Raw genomic sequence first — 17039 nt, forward strand, 5'->3', positions numbered from 1 at the left:
CCTTTAATAGCCGCCCTGTCTAAACCTCCACACTCTCCACTCCCTTTAATACCCGTCCTGTCTAAACCTCCTCACTCTCCACTCCCTTTAATACCCGTCCTGTCTAAACCTCCACACTCTCCACTCCCTTTAATACCCGTCCTGTCTAAACCTGCTCACTCTCCACCCCCTTTAATACACGTCCTGTCTAAACCTCCTCACTCTCCACTCCCTTTAATACCCGTCCTGTCTAAACCTCCTCGCTCTCCACCCCCTTTAATACCCGTCCTGTCTAAACCTCCTCACTCTCCACTCCCTTTAATACCCGTCCTGTCTAAACCTCCTCACTCTCCACTCCCTTTAATACCCGTCCTGTCTAAACCTCCTCACTCTCCACCCCCTTTAATACCCGTCCTGTCTAAACCTCACTCTCCACCCCCTTTAATACCCGTACTGTCTAAACCTCCTCGCTCTCCACTCCCTTTAATACCCGTCCTGTCTAAACCTCCTCACTCTCCACCCCCTTTAATACCCGTCCTGTCTAAACCTCACTCTCCACCCCCTTCAATACCCGTCCTGTCTAAACCTCCTCACTCTCCACCCCCTTTAATACCCGTCCTGTCTAAACCTCCTCACTCTCCACTCCCTTTAATACCCGTCCTGTCTAAACCTCCTCACTCTCCACCCCCTTTAATACCCGTCCTGTCTAAACCTCCTCACTCACCACTCCCTTTAATACCCGTCCTGTCTAAACCTCCTCACTCTCCACCCCCTTTAATACCCGTCCTGTCTAAACCTCACTCTCCACCCCCTTCAATACCCGTCCTGTCTAAACCTCCTCACTCTCCACCCCCTTTAATACCCGTCCTGTCTAAACCTCCTCACTCTCCACTCCCTTTAATACCCGTCCTGTCTAAACCTCCTCACTCTCCACCCCCTTTAATACCCGTCCTGTCTAAACCTCCTCACTCACCACTCCCTTTAATACCCGTCCTGTCTAAACCTCCTCACTCACCACTCCCTTTAATACCCGTCCTGTCTAAACCTCCTCACTCACCACTCCCTTTAATACCCGTCCTGTCTAAACCTCACTCTCCACCCCCTTTAATACCCGTCCTGTCTAAACCTCACTCTCCACCCCCTTCAATACCCGTCCTGTCTAAACCTCCTCACTCACCACTCCCTTTAATACCCGTCCTGTCTAAACCTCCTCACTCACCACCCCCTTTAATACCCGTCCTGTCTAAACCTCACTCTCCACCCCCTTTAATACCCGTCCTGTCTAAACCTCACTCTCCACCCCCTTCAATACCCGTCCTGTCTAAACCTCCTCACTCTCCACTCCCTTTAATACCCGTCCTGTCTAAACCTCCTCACTCTCCACCCCCTTTAATACCCGTCCTGTCTAAACCTCACTCTCCACCCCCTTTAATACCCGTCCTGTCTAAACCTCCTCGCTCTCCACCCCCTTCAATACCCGTCCTGTCTAAACCTCCTCACTCTCCACTCCCTTTAATACCCGTCCTGTCTAAACCTCCTCGCTCTCCACCCCCTTTAATACCCGTCCTGTCTAAACCTCCTCACTCTCCACCCCCTTTAATACCCGTCCTGTCTAAACCTCACTCTCCACCCCCTTTAATACCCGTCCTGTCTAAACCTCCTCACTCTCCACCCCCTTCAATACCCGTCCTGTCTAAACCTCCTCACTCTCCACCCCCTTTAATACCCGTCCTGTCTAAACCTCCTCACTCTCCACTCCCTTTAATACCCGTCCTGTCTAAACCTCACTCTCCACCCCCTTCAATACCCGTCCTGTCTAAACCTCCTCACTCTCCACCCCCTTTAATACCCGTCCTGTCTAAACCTCCTCACTCTCCACTCCCTTTAATACCCGTCCTGTCTAAACCTCCTCACTCTCCACCCCCTTTAATACCCGTCCTGTCTAAACCTCACTCTCCACCCCCTTCAATACCCGTCCTGTCTAAACCTCCTCACTCTCCACTCCCTTTAATACCCGTCCTGTCTAAACCTCCTCACTCTCCACTCCCTTTAATACCCGTCCTGTCTAAACCTCCTCACTCTCCACTCCCTTTAATACCCGTCCTGTCTAAACCTCCTCACTCTCCACTCCCTTTAATACCCGTCCTGTCTAAACCTCACTCTCCACTCCCTTTAATACCCGTCCTGACTAAACTTCACTCTCCACTCCCTTTAATACCCGTCCTGTCTAAACCTCGCTCACCACTCCCTTTAATACCCGTCCTGTCTAAACCTCCTCACTCTCCACCCCCTTTAATACCCGTCCTGTCTAAACCTCCTCACTCTCCACTCCCTTTAATACCCGTCCTGTCTAAACCTCCTCACTCTCCACTCCCTTTAATACCCGTCCTGTCTAAACCTCCTCACTCTCCACTCCCTTTAATACCCGTCCTGTCTAAACCTCACTCTCCACTCCCTTTAATACCCGTCCTGTCTAAACCTCACTCTCCACCCCCTTTAATAGCCACCCTGTCTAAACCTCCACACTCTCCACTCCCTTTAATACCCATCCTGTCTAAACCTCACTCTCCACCCCCTTTAATACCCGTCCTGTCTAAACCTCACTCTCCACTCCCTTTAATACCCGTCCTGTCTAAACCTCCTCACTCTCCACTCCCTTTAATAGCCGTCCTGTCTAAACCTCCTCACTCTCCACTCCCTTTAATACCCGTCCTGTCTAAACCTCCTCACTCTCCACTCCCTTTTAATACCCGTCCTGTCTAAACCTCCTCACTCTCCACTCCCTTTTAATACCCGTCCTGTCTAAACCTCCTCACTCTCCACTCCCTTTAATACCCGTCCTGTCTAAACCTCCTCACTCTCCACTCCCTTTAATACACGTCCTGTCTAAACCTCCTCACTCTCCACTCCCTTGAATACCCGTCCTGTCTAAACCTCGCTCTCCATCCCTTTAATACCCGTCCTGTCTAAACCTCGTCACTCTCCACCCCCTTTAATACCCGTCCTGTCTAAACCTCGCTCACCACTCCCTTTAATGCCCGTCCTGTCTAAACCTCGCTCTCCACCCCCTTTAATACCCGTCCTGTCTAAACCTCCTCACTCTCCACCCCCTTTAATACCCGTCCTGTCTAAACCTCCTCACTCTCCACTCCCTTTAATACACGTCCTGTCTAAACCTCCTCACTCTCCAACCCCTTTAATACCCGTCCTGTCTAAACCTCCTCACTCTCCACTCCCTTTAATACCCGTCCTGTCTAAACCTCCTCACTCTCCACTCCCTTTAATACCCGTCCTGTCTAAACCTCCACACTCTCCACCCCCTTCAATACCCGTCCTGTCTAAACCTCCTCACTCTCCACTCCCTTTAATACCCGTCCTGTCTAAACCTCCTCACTCTCCACTCCCTTTAATACCCGTCCTGTCTAAACCTCCTCACTCTCCACTCCCTTTAATACCCGTCCTGTCTAAACCTCGCTCTCCATCCCTTTAATACCCGTCCTGTCTAAACCTCGTCACTCTCCACCCCCTTTAATACCCGTCCTGTCTAAACCTCGCTCACCACTCCCTTTAATGCCCGTCCTGTCTAAACCTCGCTCTCCACCCCCTTTAATACCCGTCCTGTCTAAACCTCCTCACTCTCCACTCCCTTTAATACCCGTCCTGTCTAAACCTCCTCACTCTCCACTCCCTTTAATACCCGTCCTGTCTAAACCTCCACACTCTCCACCCCCTTCAATACCCGTCCTGTCTAAACCTCCTCACTCTCCACTCCCTTTAATACCCGTCCTGTCTAAACCTCCTCACTCTCCACTCCCTTTAATACCCGTCCTGTCTAAACCTCCTCACTCTCCACTCCCTTTAATACCCGTCCTGTCTAAACCTCCTCACTCTCCACTCCCTTTAATACCCGTCCTGTCTAAACCTCACTCTCCACTCCCTTTAATACCCGTCCTGTCTAAACCTCCTCACTCTCCACTCGCTTTAATAGCCGCCCTGTCTAAACCTCCACACTCTCCACTCCCTTTAATACCCATCCTGTCTAAACCTCCTCACTCTCCACCCCCTTTAATACCCGTCCTGTCTAAACCTCCTCACTCTCCACCCCCTTTAATACCCGTCCTGTCTAAACCTCCTCACTCTCCACCCCCTTTAATACCCGTCCTGTCTAAACCTCCTCACTCTCCACCCCCTTTAATACCCGTCCTGTCTAAACCTCCTCACTCTCCACCCCCTTTAATACCCGTCCTGTCTAAAACTCCTCACTCTCCACTCCCTTTAATACCCGTCCTGTCTAAACCTCCTCACTCTCCACTCCCTTTAATAGCCGCCCTGTCTAAACCTCCACACTCTCCACTCCCTTTAATACCCATCCTGTCTAAACCTCACTCTCCACTCCCTTTAATACCCGTCCTGTCTAAACCTCCTCACTCTCCACCCCGTTTAATATCCGTCCTGTCTAAACCTCACTCTCCACTCCCTTTAATACCCGTCCTGTCTAAACCTCCACACTCTCCACTCCCTTTAATACCCATCCTGTCTAAACCTCCTCACTCTCCACTCCCTTTAATACCCGTCCTGTCTAAACCTCACTCTCCACCCCCTTTAATACCCGTCCTGTCTAAACCTCACTCTCCACCCCCTTCAATACCCGTCCTGTCTAAACCTCCTCACTCTCCACCCCCTTTAATACCCGTCCTGTCTAAACCTCACTCTCCACCCCCTTCAATACCCGTCCTGTCTAAACCTCCTCACTCTCCACTCCCTTTAATACCCGTCCTGTCTAAACCTCCTCACTCTCCACTCCCTTTAATACCCGTCCTGTCTAAACCTCACTCTCCACCCCCTTTAATACCCGTCCTGTCTAAACCTCACTCTCCACTCCCTTTAATACCCGTCCTGTCTAAACCTCACTCTCCACCCCCTTTAATACCCGTCCTGTCTAAACCTCCTCACTCTCCACCCCCTTTAATACCCGTCCTGTCTAAACCTCACTCTCCACCCCCTTTAATACCCGTCCTGTCTAAACCTCCTCACTCTCCACTCCCTTTAATACCCGTCCTGTCTAAACCTCCTCACTCTCCACTCCCTTTAATACCCGTCCTGCCTAAACCTCACTCTCCACTCCCTTTAATACACGTCCTGTCTAAACCTCCTCACTCTCCACTCCCTTTAATACACGTCCTGTCTAAACCTCCTCACTCTCCACTCCCTTTAATACCCGTCCTGTCTAAACCTCCTCACTCTCCACTCCCTTTAATACCCGTCCTGTCTAAACCTCCTCACTCTCCACCCCCTTTAATACCCGTCCTGTCTAAACCTCCTCACTCTCCACTCCCTTTAATACCCGTCCTGTCTAAACCTCCTCACTCTCCACTCCCTTTAATACCCGTCCTGTCTAAACCTCCTCACTCTCCACTCCCTTTAATACCCGTCCTGCCTAAACCTCACTCTCCACTCCCTTTAATACACGTCCTGTCTAAACCTCCTCACTCTCCACTCCCTTTAATACACGTCCTGTCTAAACCTCCTCACTCTCCACTCCCTTTAATACCCGTCCTGTCTAAACCTCCTCACTCTCCACTCCCTTTAATACCCGTCCTGTCTAAACCTCCTCGCTCTCCACCCCCTTTAATACCCGTCCTGTCTAAACCTCCTCACTCTCCACTCCCTTTAATAGCCGCCCTGTCTAAACCTCCACACTCTCCACTCCCTTTAATACCCATCCTGTCTAAACCTCCTCACTCTCCACTCCCTTTAATACCCGTCCTGTCTAAACCTCCTCACTCTCCACCCCCTTTAATACCCGTCCTGTCTAAACCTCCACACTCTCCACTCCCTTTAATACCCATCCTGTCTAAACCTCCTCACTCTCCACTCCCTTTAATATCCGTCCTGTCTAAATCTCCTCACTCTCCACTCCCTTTAATACCCGTCCTGTCTAAACCTCCTCACTCTCCACCCCCTTTAATACCCGTCCTGTCTAAACCTCCACACTCTCCACTCCCTTTAATACCCATCCTGTCTAAACCTCCTCACTCTCCACTCCCTTTAATACCCGTCCTGTCTAAACCTCACTCTCCACCCCCTTTAATACCCGTCCTGTCTAAACCTCACTCTCCACTCCCTTTAATACCCGTCCTGTCTAAACCTCACTCTCCACTCCCTTTAATACCCGTCCTGTCTAAACCTCACTCTCCACCCCCTTCAATACCCGTCCTGTCTAAACCTCCTCACTCTCCACCCCCTTCAATACCCGTCCTGTCTAAACCTCCTCACTCTCCACTCCCTTTAATACCCGTCCTGTCTAAACCTCCTCACTCTCCACTCCCTTTAATACCCGTCCTGTCTAAACCTCCTCACTCTCCACTCCCTTTAATACCCGTCCTGTCTAAACCTCACTCTCCACTCCCTTTAATACCCGTCCTGTCTAAACCTCCTCGCTCTCCACTCCCTTTAATACCCATCCTGTCTAAACCTCCTCACTCTCCACTCCCTTTAATACCCGTCCTGTCTAAACCTCACTCTCCACCCCCTTTAATACCCGTCCTGTCTAAACCTCACTCTCCACCCCCTTTAATAGCCGCCCTGTCTAAACCTCCTCACTCTCCACTCCCTTTAATACCCGTCCTGTCTAAACCTCCTCACTCTCCACTCCCTTTAATACCCGTCCTGTCTAAACCTCACTCTCCACCCCCTTTAATACCCGTCCTGTCTAAACCTCCTCACTCTCCACTCCCTTTAATACCCGTCCTGTCTAAACCTCCTCACTCTCCACTCCCTTTAATACCCGTCCTGACTAAACTTCACTCTCCACTCCCTTTAATACCCGTCCTGTCTAAACCTCCTCACTCTCCACTCCCTTTAATACCCGTCCTGACTAAACTTCACTCTCCACTCCCTTTAATACCCGTCCTGTCTAAACCTCCTCACTCTCCACTCCCTTTAATACCCGTCCTGTCTAAACCTCCTCACTCTCCACCCCCTTTAATACCCGTCCTGTCTAAACCTCCTCACTCTCCACTCCCTTTAATACACGTCCTGTCTAAACCTCCTCACTCTCCACCCCCTTTAATACCCGTCCTGTCTAAACCTCCTCACTCTCCACTCCCTTTAATACCCGTCCTGTCTAAACCTCCTCACTCTCCACCCCCTTTAATACCCGTCCTGTCTAAACCTCCTCACTCTCCACCCCCTTTAATACCCGTCCTGTCTAAACCTCGCTCACCACTCCCTTTAATGCCCGTCCTGTCTAAACCTCCTCGCTCTCCACCCCCTTTAATACCCGTCCTGTCTAAACCTCCTCACTCTCCACCCCCTTTAATACCCGTCCTGTCTAAACCTCCTCACTCTCCACTCCCTTTAATACCCGTCCTGTCTAAACCTCCTCGCTCTCCACCCCCTTTAATACCCGTCCTGTCTAAACCTCCTCACTCTCCACCCCCTTTCATACCCGTCCTGTCTAAACCTCACTCTCCACTCCCTTTAATGCCCGTCCTGTCTAAACCTCCTCACTCTCCACTCCCTTTAATACACGTCCTGTCTAAACCTCCTCACTCTCCACCCCCTTTCATACCCGTCCTGTCTAAACCTCACTCTCCACTCCCTTTAATACCCGTCCTGTCTAAACCTCGCTCACCACTCCCTTTAATGCCCGTCCTGTCTAAACCTCGCTCTCCACCCCCTTTAATACCCGTCCTGTCTAAACCTCCTCACTCTCCACTCCCTTTAATACCCATCCTGACTAAACCTCCTCACTCTCCACTCCCTTTAATACCCGTCCTGTCTAAACCTCCTCACTCTCCACCCCCTTTAATACCCGTCCTGTCTAAACCTCCTCACTCTCCACCCCCTTTAATACCCATCCTGACTAAACCTCCTCACTCTCCACCCCCTTTAATACCCGTCCTGTCTAAACCTCACTCTCCACCCCCTTTAATACCCGTCCTGTCTAAACCTCCTCACTCTCCACTCCCTTTAATACCCGTCCTGTCTAAACCTCCTCACTCTCCACCCCCTTTAATACCCGTCCTGTCTAAACCTCCTCACTCTCCACCCCCTTTAATACCCATCCTGACTAAACCTCCTCACTCTCCACCCCCTTTAATACCCGTCCTGTCTAAACCTCACTCTCCACTCCCTTTAATACCCATCCTGACTAAACCTCCTCACTCTCCACCCCCTTTAATACCCGTCCTGTCTAAACCTCGCTCACCACTCCCTTTAATGCCCGTCCTGTCTAAACCTCACTCTCCACTCCCTTTAATACCCGTCCTGTCTAAACCTCCTCACTCTCCACTCCCTTTAATACCCGTCCTGTCTAAACCTCACTCTCCACTCCCTTTAATACCCGTCCTGTCTAAACCTCCTCACTCTCCACTCCCTTTAATACCCGTCCTGTCTAAACCTCCTCACTCTCCACTCCCTTTAATACCCGTCCTGTCTAAACCTCCTCACTCTCCACTCCCTTTAATACCCGTCCTGTCTAAACCTCCTCACTCTCCACTCCCTTTAATACCCGTCCTGTCTAAACCTCACTCTCCACTCCCTTTAATACCCATCCTGTCTAAACCTCCTCACTCTCCACTCCCTTTAATACACGTCCTGTCTAAACCTCGCTCACCACTCCCTTTAATGCCCGTCCTGTCTAAACCTCGCTCTCCACCCCCTTTAATACCCGTCCTGTCTAAACCTCCTCACTCTCCACCCCCTTTAATACCCGTCCTGTCTAAACCTCCTCACTCTCCACCCCCTTTAATACCCGTCCTGTCTAAAACTCGCTCTCCACTCCCTTTAATACCCGTCCTGTCGAAACCTCCTCACTCTCCACTCCCTTTAATACCCGCCCTGTCTAAACCTCGTCACTCTCCACCCCCTTCAATACCCGTCCTGTCTAAACCTCCTCACTCTCCACTCCCTTTAATACCCGTCCTGTCGAAACCTCCTCACTCTCCACTCCCTTTAATACCCGCCCTGTCTAAACCTCGTCACTCTCCACCCCCTTTAATACCCGTCCTGTCTAAACCTCCTCACTCTCCACCCCCTTTAATACCCGTCCTGTCTAAACCTCCTCACTCTCCATTCCCTTTAATACCCGTCCTGTCTAAACCTCCTCACTCTCCACTCCCTTTAATACCCGTCCTGTCTAAACCTCCTCACTCTCCACTCCCTTTAATACCCGTCCTGTCTAAACCTCCTCACTCTCCACTCCCTTTAATGCCCGTCCTGTATAAACCTCGCTCTCCACCCCCTTTAATACCCGTCCTGTCTAAACCTCCTCACTCTCCACCCCCTTTAATACCCGTCCTGTCTAAACCTCCTCACTCTCCACCCCCTTTAATACCCGTCCTGTCTAAAACTCGCTCTCCACTCCCTTTAATACCCGTCCTGTCGAAACCTCCTCACTCTCCACTCCCTTTAATACCCGCCCTGTCTAAACCTCGTCACTCTCCACCCCCTTCAATACCCGTCCTGTCTAAACCTCCTCACTCTCCACTCCCTTTAATACCCGTCCTGTCGAAACCTCCTCACTCTCCACTCCCTTTAATACCCGCCCTGTCTAAACCTCGTCACTCTCCACCTCCTTCAATACCCGTCCTGTCTAAACCTCCTCACTCTCCACTCCCTTTAATACCCGTCCTGTCTAAACCTCCTCACTCTCCACCCCCTTTAATACCCGTCCTGTCTAAACCTCGCTCACCACTCCCTTTAATACCCGTCCTGTCTAAACCTCCTGACTCTCCACTCCCTTTAATACCCATCCTGTCTAAACCTCCTCACTCTCCACTCCCTTTAATACCCGTCCTGTCTAAACCTCCTCACTCTCCACCCCCTTTAATACCCGTCCTGTCTAAACCTCACTCTCCACTCCCTTTAATATCCGTCCTGTCTAAACCTCCTCACTCTCCACTCCCTTTAATACCCGTCCTGTCTAAACCTCCTCACTCTCCACCCCCTTTAATACCCGTCCTGTCTAAACCTCACTCTCCACTCCCTTTAATATCCGTCCTGTCTAAACCTCCTCACTCTCCACTCCCTTTAATACCCGCCCTGTCTAAACCTCCTCACTCTCCACCCCCTTTAATACCCGTCCTGTCTAAACCTCACTCTCCACTCCCTTTAATACCCGTCCTGTCTAAACCTCCTCACTCTCCACCCCCTTTAATACCCGTCCTGTCTAAACCTCACTCTCCACTCCCTTTAATATCCGTCCTGTCTAAACCTCCTCACTCTCCACTCCCTTTAATACCCGCCCTGTCTAAACCTCCTCACTCTCCACCCCCTTTAATACCCGTCCTGTCTAAACCTCACTCTCCACTCCCTTTAATACCCGTCCTGTCTAAACCTCCTCACTCTCCACTCCCTTTAATATCCGTCCTGTCTAAACCTCCTCACTCTCCACTCCCTTTAATACCCGTCCTGTCTAAACCTCCTCACTCTCCACCCCCTTTAATACCCATCCTGTCTAAACCTCACTCTCCACTCCCTTTAATACCCGTCCTGTCTAAACCTCACTCTCCACCCCCTTTAATACCCATCCTGTCTAAACCTCCTCACTCTCCACCCCCTTTAATACCCGTCCTGTCTAAACCTCCTCACTCTCCACCCCCTTTAATACCCGTCCTGTCTAAACCTCACTCTCCACTCCCTTTAATACCCGTCCTGTCTAAACCTCCTCACTCTCCACTCCCTTTAATACCCGTCCTGTCTAAACCTCCTCACTCTCCACTCCCTTTAATACCCGTCCTGTCTAAACCTCCTCACTCTCCACTCCCTTTAATACCCGTCCTGTCTAAACCTCACTCTCCACCCCCTTTAATACCCGTCCTGTCTAAACCTCCTCACTCTCCACCCCCTTTAATACCCGTCCTGTCTAAACCTCACTCTCCACTCCCTTTAATACCCGTCCTGTCTAAACCTCCTCACTCTCCACTCCCTTTAATACCCGTCCTGTCTAAACCTCCTCACTCTCCACCCCCTTTAATACCCGTCCTGTCTAAACCTCCTCACTCTCCACTCCCTTTAATACCCGTCCTGTCTAAACCTCCTCACTCTCCACCCCCTTTAATACCCGTCCTGTCTAAACCTCACTCTCCACTCCCTTTAATACCCATCCTGTCTAAACCTCACTCTCCGCTCCCATTAATACCCGTCCTGTCTAAACCTCACTCTCCACCCCCTTTAATACCCGTCCTGTCTAAACCTCCTCACTCTCCACCCCCTTTAATACCCGTCCTGTCTAAACCTCCTCACTCTCCACTCCCTTTAATACCCGTCCTGTCTAAACCTCCTCACTCTCCACTCCCTTTAATACCCGTCCTGTCTAAACCTCCTCACTCTCCACCCCCTTTAATACCCGTCCTGTCTAAACCTCCTCACTCTCCACCCCCTTTAATACCCGTCCTGTCTAAACCTCACTCTCCACCCCCTTTAATACCCGTCCTGTCTAAACCTCCTCACTCTCCACTCCCTTTAATACCCGTCCTGTCTAAACCTCCTCACTCTCCACTCCCTTTAATACCCGTCCTGTCTAAACCTCCTCACTCTCCACTCCCTTTAATACCCGTCCTGTCTAAACCTCCTCACTCTCCACTCCCTTCAATACCCGTCCTGTCTAAACCTCCTCACTCTCCACTCCCTTTAATACCCGTCCTGTCTAAACCTCCTCACTCTCCACTCCCTTCAATACCCGTCCTGTCTAAACCTCCTCACTCTCCACTCCCTTTAATACCCATCCTGTCTAAACCTCCTCACTCTCCACCCCCTTTAATACCCGTCCTGTCTAAACCTCCTCACTCTCCACCCCCTTTAATACCCGTCCTGTCTAAACCTCCTCACTCTCCACCCCCTTTAATACCCGTCCTGTCTAAACCTCCTCACTCTCCACTCCCTTTAATACCCGTCCTGTCTAAACCTCCTCACTCTCCACTCCCTTTAATACCCGTCCTGTCTAAACCTCCTCACTCTCCACCCCCTTTAATACCCGTCCTGTCTAAACCTCCTCACTCTCCACCCCCTTTAATACCCGTCCTGTCTAAACCTCACTCTCCACCCCCTTTAATACCCATCCTGTCTAAACCTCCTCACTCTCCACTCCCTTTAATACCCGTCCTGTCTAAACCTCCTCACTCTCCACTCCCTTTAATACCCGTCCTGTCTAAACCTCCTCACTCTCCACTCCCTTTAATACCCGTCCTGTCTAAACCTCCTCACTCTCCACTCCCTTCAATACCCGTCCTGTCTAAACCTCCTCACTCTCCACTCCCTTTAATACCCGTCCTGTCTAAACCTCCTCACTCTCCACTCCCTTCAATACCCGTCCTGTCTAAACCTCCTCACTCTCCACTCCCTTTAATACCCATCCTGTCTAAACCTCCTCACTCTCCATTCCCTTTAATACCCGTCCTGTCTAAACCTCACTCTCCACCCCCTTTAATACCCGTCCTGTCTAAACCTCCACACTCTCCACTCCCTTTAATACCCGTCCTGTCTAAACCTCCACACTCTCCACTCCCTTTAATACCCGTCCTGTCTAAACCTCACTCTCCACCCCCTTTAATACCCGTCCTGACTAAACCTCCTCACTCTCCACTCCCTTTAATACCCGTCCTGTCTAAACCTCCTCACTCTCCACCCCCTTTAATACCCGTCCTGTCTAAACCTCCTCACTCTCCATTCCCTTTAATACCCGTCCTGTCTAAACCTCCTCACTCTCCACCCCCTTTAATACCCGTCCTGTCCAAACCTCCTCACTCTCCACTCCCTTTAATACCCGTCCTGTCCAAACCTCCTCACTCTCCATTCCCTTTAATACCCGTCCTGTCTAAACCTCGCTCACCACTCCCTTTAATACCCGTCCTGTCTAAACCTCACTCTCCACCCCCTTTAGTACCCGTCCTGTCTAAACCTCCTCACTCTCCACCCCCTTTAATACCCGTCCTGTCTAAACCTCACTCTCCACCCCCTTTAATACCCGTCCTGTCTAAACCTCCTCACTCTCCACTCCCTTTAATACCCGTCCTGTCTAAACCTCCTCACTCTCCACCCCCTTTAATACACGTCCTGACTAAACTTCACTCTCCACTCCCTTTAATATCCGTCCTGTCTAAACCTCCTCACTCTCCACTCCCTTTAATACCCGTCCTGTCTAAACCTCCTCACTCTCCACCCCCTTTAATACCCGTCCTGTCTAAACCTCCTCACTCTCCACCCCCTTTAATACCCGTCCTGTCTAAACCTCGCTCACCACTCCCTTTAATACCCGTCCTGTCTAAACCTCACTCTCCACTCCCTTTAATACCCGTCCTGTCTAAACCTCCTCACTCTCCACCCCCTTTAATACCCGTCCTGTCTAAACCTCCTCACTCTCCACTCCCTTTAATACCCGTCCTGTCTAAACCTCACTCTCCATTCCCTTTAATACCCGTCCTGTCTAAACCTCCTCACTCTCCACTCCCTTTAATACCCGTCCTGTCTAAACCTCACTCTCCATTCCCTTTAATACCCGTCCTGTCTAAACCTCCTCACTCTCCACTCCCTTTAATACCCGTCCTGTCTAAACCTGCTCACTCTCCACTCCCTTTAATACCCGTCCTGTCTAAACCTCCTCACTCTCCATTCCCTTTAATACCCGTCCTGTCTAAACCTCCTCACTCTCCACTCCCTTTAATACCCGTCCTGTCTAAACCTGCTCACTCTCCACTCCCTTTAATACCCGTCCTGTCTAAACCTCCTCACTCTCCACCCCCTTTAATACCCGTCCTGTCTAAACCTCCTCACTCTCCACCCCCTTTAATACCCGTCCTGACTAAACTTCACTCTCCACTCCCTTTAATACCCGTCCTGTCTAAACCTCGCTCACCACTCCCTTTAATACCCGTCCTGTCTAAACCTCCTCACTCTCCACTCCCTTTAATACCCGTCCTGTCTAAACCTCCTCACTCTCCACCCCCTTTAATACCCGTCCTGTCTAAACCTCCTCACTCTCCACCCCCTTTAATACCCGTCCTGTCTAAACCTCGCTCACCACTCCCTTTAATACCCGTCCTGTCTAAACCTCCTCACTCTCCACCCCCTTTAATACCCGTCCTGTCTAAACCTCACTCACCACTCCCTTTAATACCCGTCCTGTCTAAACCTCCTCACTCTCCACTCCCTTTAATACCCGTCCTGTCTAAACCTCCTCACTCTCCACTCCCTTTAATACCCGTCCTGTCTAAACCTCCTCACTCTCCACCCCCTTTAATACCCGTCCTGTCTAAACCTCCTCACTCTCCACCCCCTTTAATACCCGTCCTGTCTAAACCTCGCTCACCACTCCCTTTAATACCCGTCCTGTCTAAACCTCCTCACTCTCCACCCCCTTTAATACCCGTCCTGTCTAAACCTCACTCTCCACCCCCTTTAATACCCGTCCTGTCTAAACCTCCTCACTCTCCACCCCCTTTAATACCCGTCCTGTCTAAACCTCGCTCACCACTCCCTTTAATACCCGTCCTGTCTAAACCTCACTCTCCACTCCCTTTAATACCCGTCCTGTCTAAACCTCCTCACTCTCCACCCCCTTTAATACCCGTCCTGTCTAAACCTCCTCACTCTCCACTCCCTTTAATACCCGTCCTGTCTAAACCTCACTCTCCATTCCCTTTAATACCCGTCCTGTCTAAACCTCCTCACTCTCCACTCCCTTTAATACCCGTCCTGTCTAAACCTCACTCTCCATTCCCTTTAATACCCGTCCTGTCTAAACCTCCTCACTCTCCACTCCCTTTAATACCCGTCCTGTCTAAACCTGCTCACTCTCCACTCCCTTTAATACCCGTCCTGTCTAAACCTCCTCACTCTCCATTCCCTTTAATACCCGTCCTGTCTAAACCTCCTCACTCTCCACTCCCTTTAATACCCGTCCTGTCTAAACCTGCTCACTCTCCACTCCCTTTAATACCCGTCCTGTCTAAACCTCCTCACTCTCCACCCCCTTTAATACCCGTCCTGTCTAAACCTCCTCACTCTCCACCCCCTTTAATACCCGTCCTGACTAAACTTCACTCTCCACTCCCTTTAATACCCGTCCTGTCTAAACCTCGCTCACCACTCCCTTTAATACCCGTCCTGTCTAAACCTCCTCACTCTCCACTCCTTTTAATACCCGTCCTGTCTAAACCTCCTCACTCTCCACCCCCTTTAATACCCGTCCTGTCTAAACCTCCTCACTCTCCACCCCCTTTAATACCCGTCCTGTCTAAACCTCGCTCACCACTCCCTTTAATACCCGTCCTGTCTAAACCTCCTCACTCTCCACCCCCTTTAATACCCGTCCTGTCTAAACCTCACTCACCACTCCCTTTAATACCCGTCCTGTCTAAACCTCCTCACTCTCCACTCCCTTTAATACCCGTCCTGTCTAAACCTCCTCACTCTCCACTCCCTTTAATACCCGTCCTGTCTAAACCTCCTCACTCTCCACCCCCTTTAATACCCGTCCTGTCTAAACCTCCTCACTCTCCACCCCCTTTAATACCCGTCCTGTCTAAACCTCGCTCACCACTCCCTTTAATACCCGTCCTGTCTAAACCTCCTCACTCTCCACCCCCTTTAATACCCGTCCTGTCTAAACCTCACTCTCCACCCCCTTTAATACCCGTCCTGTCTAAACCTCCTCACTCTCCACTCCCTTTAATACCCGTCCTGTCTAAACCTCCTCACTCTCCACTCCCTTTAATACCCGTCCTGTCTAAACCTCCTCACTCTCCACCCCCTTTAATACCCGTCCTGTCTAAACCTCGCTCACCACTCCCTTTAATACCCGTCCTGCCTAAACCTCCTCACTCTCCACTCCCTTTAATACCCGTCCTGTCTAAACCTCCTCACTCTCCACCCCCTTTAATACCCGTCCTGTCTAAACCTCCTCACTCTCCACCCCCTTTAATACCCGTCCTGTCTAAACCTCACTCTCCGCTCCCATTAATACCCGTCCTGTCTAAACCTCACTCTCCACCCCCTTTAATACCCGTCCTGTCTAAACCTCCTCACTCTCCACCCCCTTTAATACCCGTCCTGTCTAAACCTCCTCACTCTCCACTCCCTTTAATACCCGTCCTGTCTAAACCTCCTCACTCTCCACTCCCTTTAATACCCGTCCTGTCTAAACCTCCTCACTCTCCACCCCCTTTAATACCCGTCCTGTCTAAACCTCCTCACTCTCCACCCCCTTTAATACCCGTCCTGTCTAAACCTCCTCACTCTCCACCCCCTTTAATACCCGTCCTGTCTAAACCTCCTCACTCTCCACTCCCTTTAATACCCGTCCTGTCTAAACCTCCTCACTCTCCACTCCCTTTAATACCCGTCCTGTCTAAACCTCCTCACTCTCCACTCCCTTTAATACCCGTCCTGTCTAAACCTCCTCACTCTCCACTCCCTTCAATACCCGTCCTGTCTAAACCTCCTCACTCTCCACCCCCTTTAATACCCGTCCTGTCTAAACCTCCTCACTCTCCACTCCCTTTAATACCCATCCTGTCTAAACCTCCTCACTCTCCATTCCCTTTAATACCCGTCCTGTCTAAACCTCACTCTCCACCCCCTTTAATACCCGTCCTGTCTAAACCTCCACACTCTCCACTCCCTTTAATACCCGTCCTGTCTAAACCTCCACACTCTCCACTCCCTTTAATACCCGTCCTGTCTAAACCTCACTCTCCACCCCCTTTAATACCCGTCCTGACTAAACCTCCTCACTCTCCACTCCCTTTAATACCCGTCCTGTCTAAACCTCCTCACTCTCCACCCCCTTTAATACCCGTCCTGTCTAAACCTCCTCACTCTCCATTCCCTTTAATACCCGTCCTGTCTAAACCTCCTCACTCTCCACCCCCTTTAATACCCGTCCTGTCCAAACCTCCTCACTCTCCACTCCCTTTAATACCCGTCCTGTCCAAACCTCCTCACTCTCCATTCCCTTTAATACCCGTCCTGTCTAAACCTCGCTCACCACTCCCTTTAATACCCGTCCTGTCTAAACCTCACTCTCCACCCCCTTTAGTACCCGTCCTGTCTAAACC

At 50.8% G+C, this 17039-nt stretch overlaps 1 protein-coding gene across 1 annotated transcript in view; it reads left to right on the plus strand.

Annotated features, from left to right (window-relative positions):
* The window catches only part of LOC140404604 (chromodomain-helicase-DNA-binding protein 3-like), a 209473-nt gene that overhangs the window by 87779 nt on the left and 104655 nt on the right, over positions 1-17039 (plus strand). The window lies entirely within an intron of this gene.

Source organism: Scyliorhinus torazame, chromosome 31 (assembly GCF_047496885.1).
Source record: "Scyliorhinus torazame isolate Kashiwa2021f chromosome 31, sScyTor2.1, whole genome shotgun sequence".
NCBI lineage: Eukaryota > Metazoa > Chordata > Chondrichthyes > Carcharhiniformes > Scyliorhinidae > Scyliorhinus > Scyliorhinus torazame.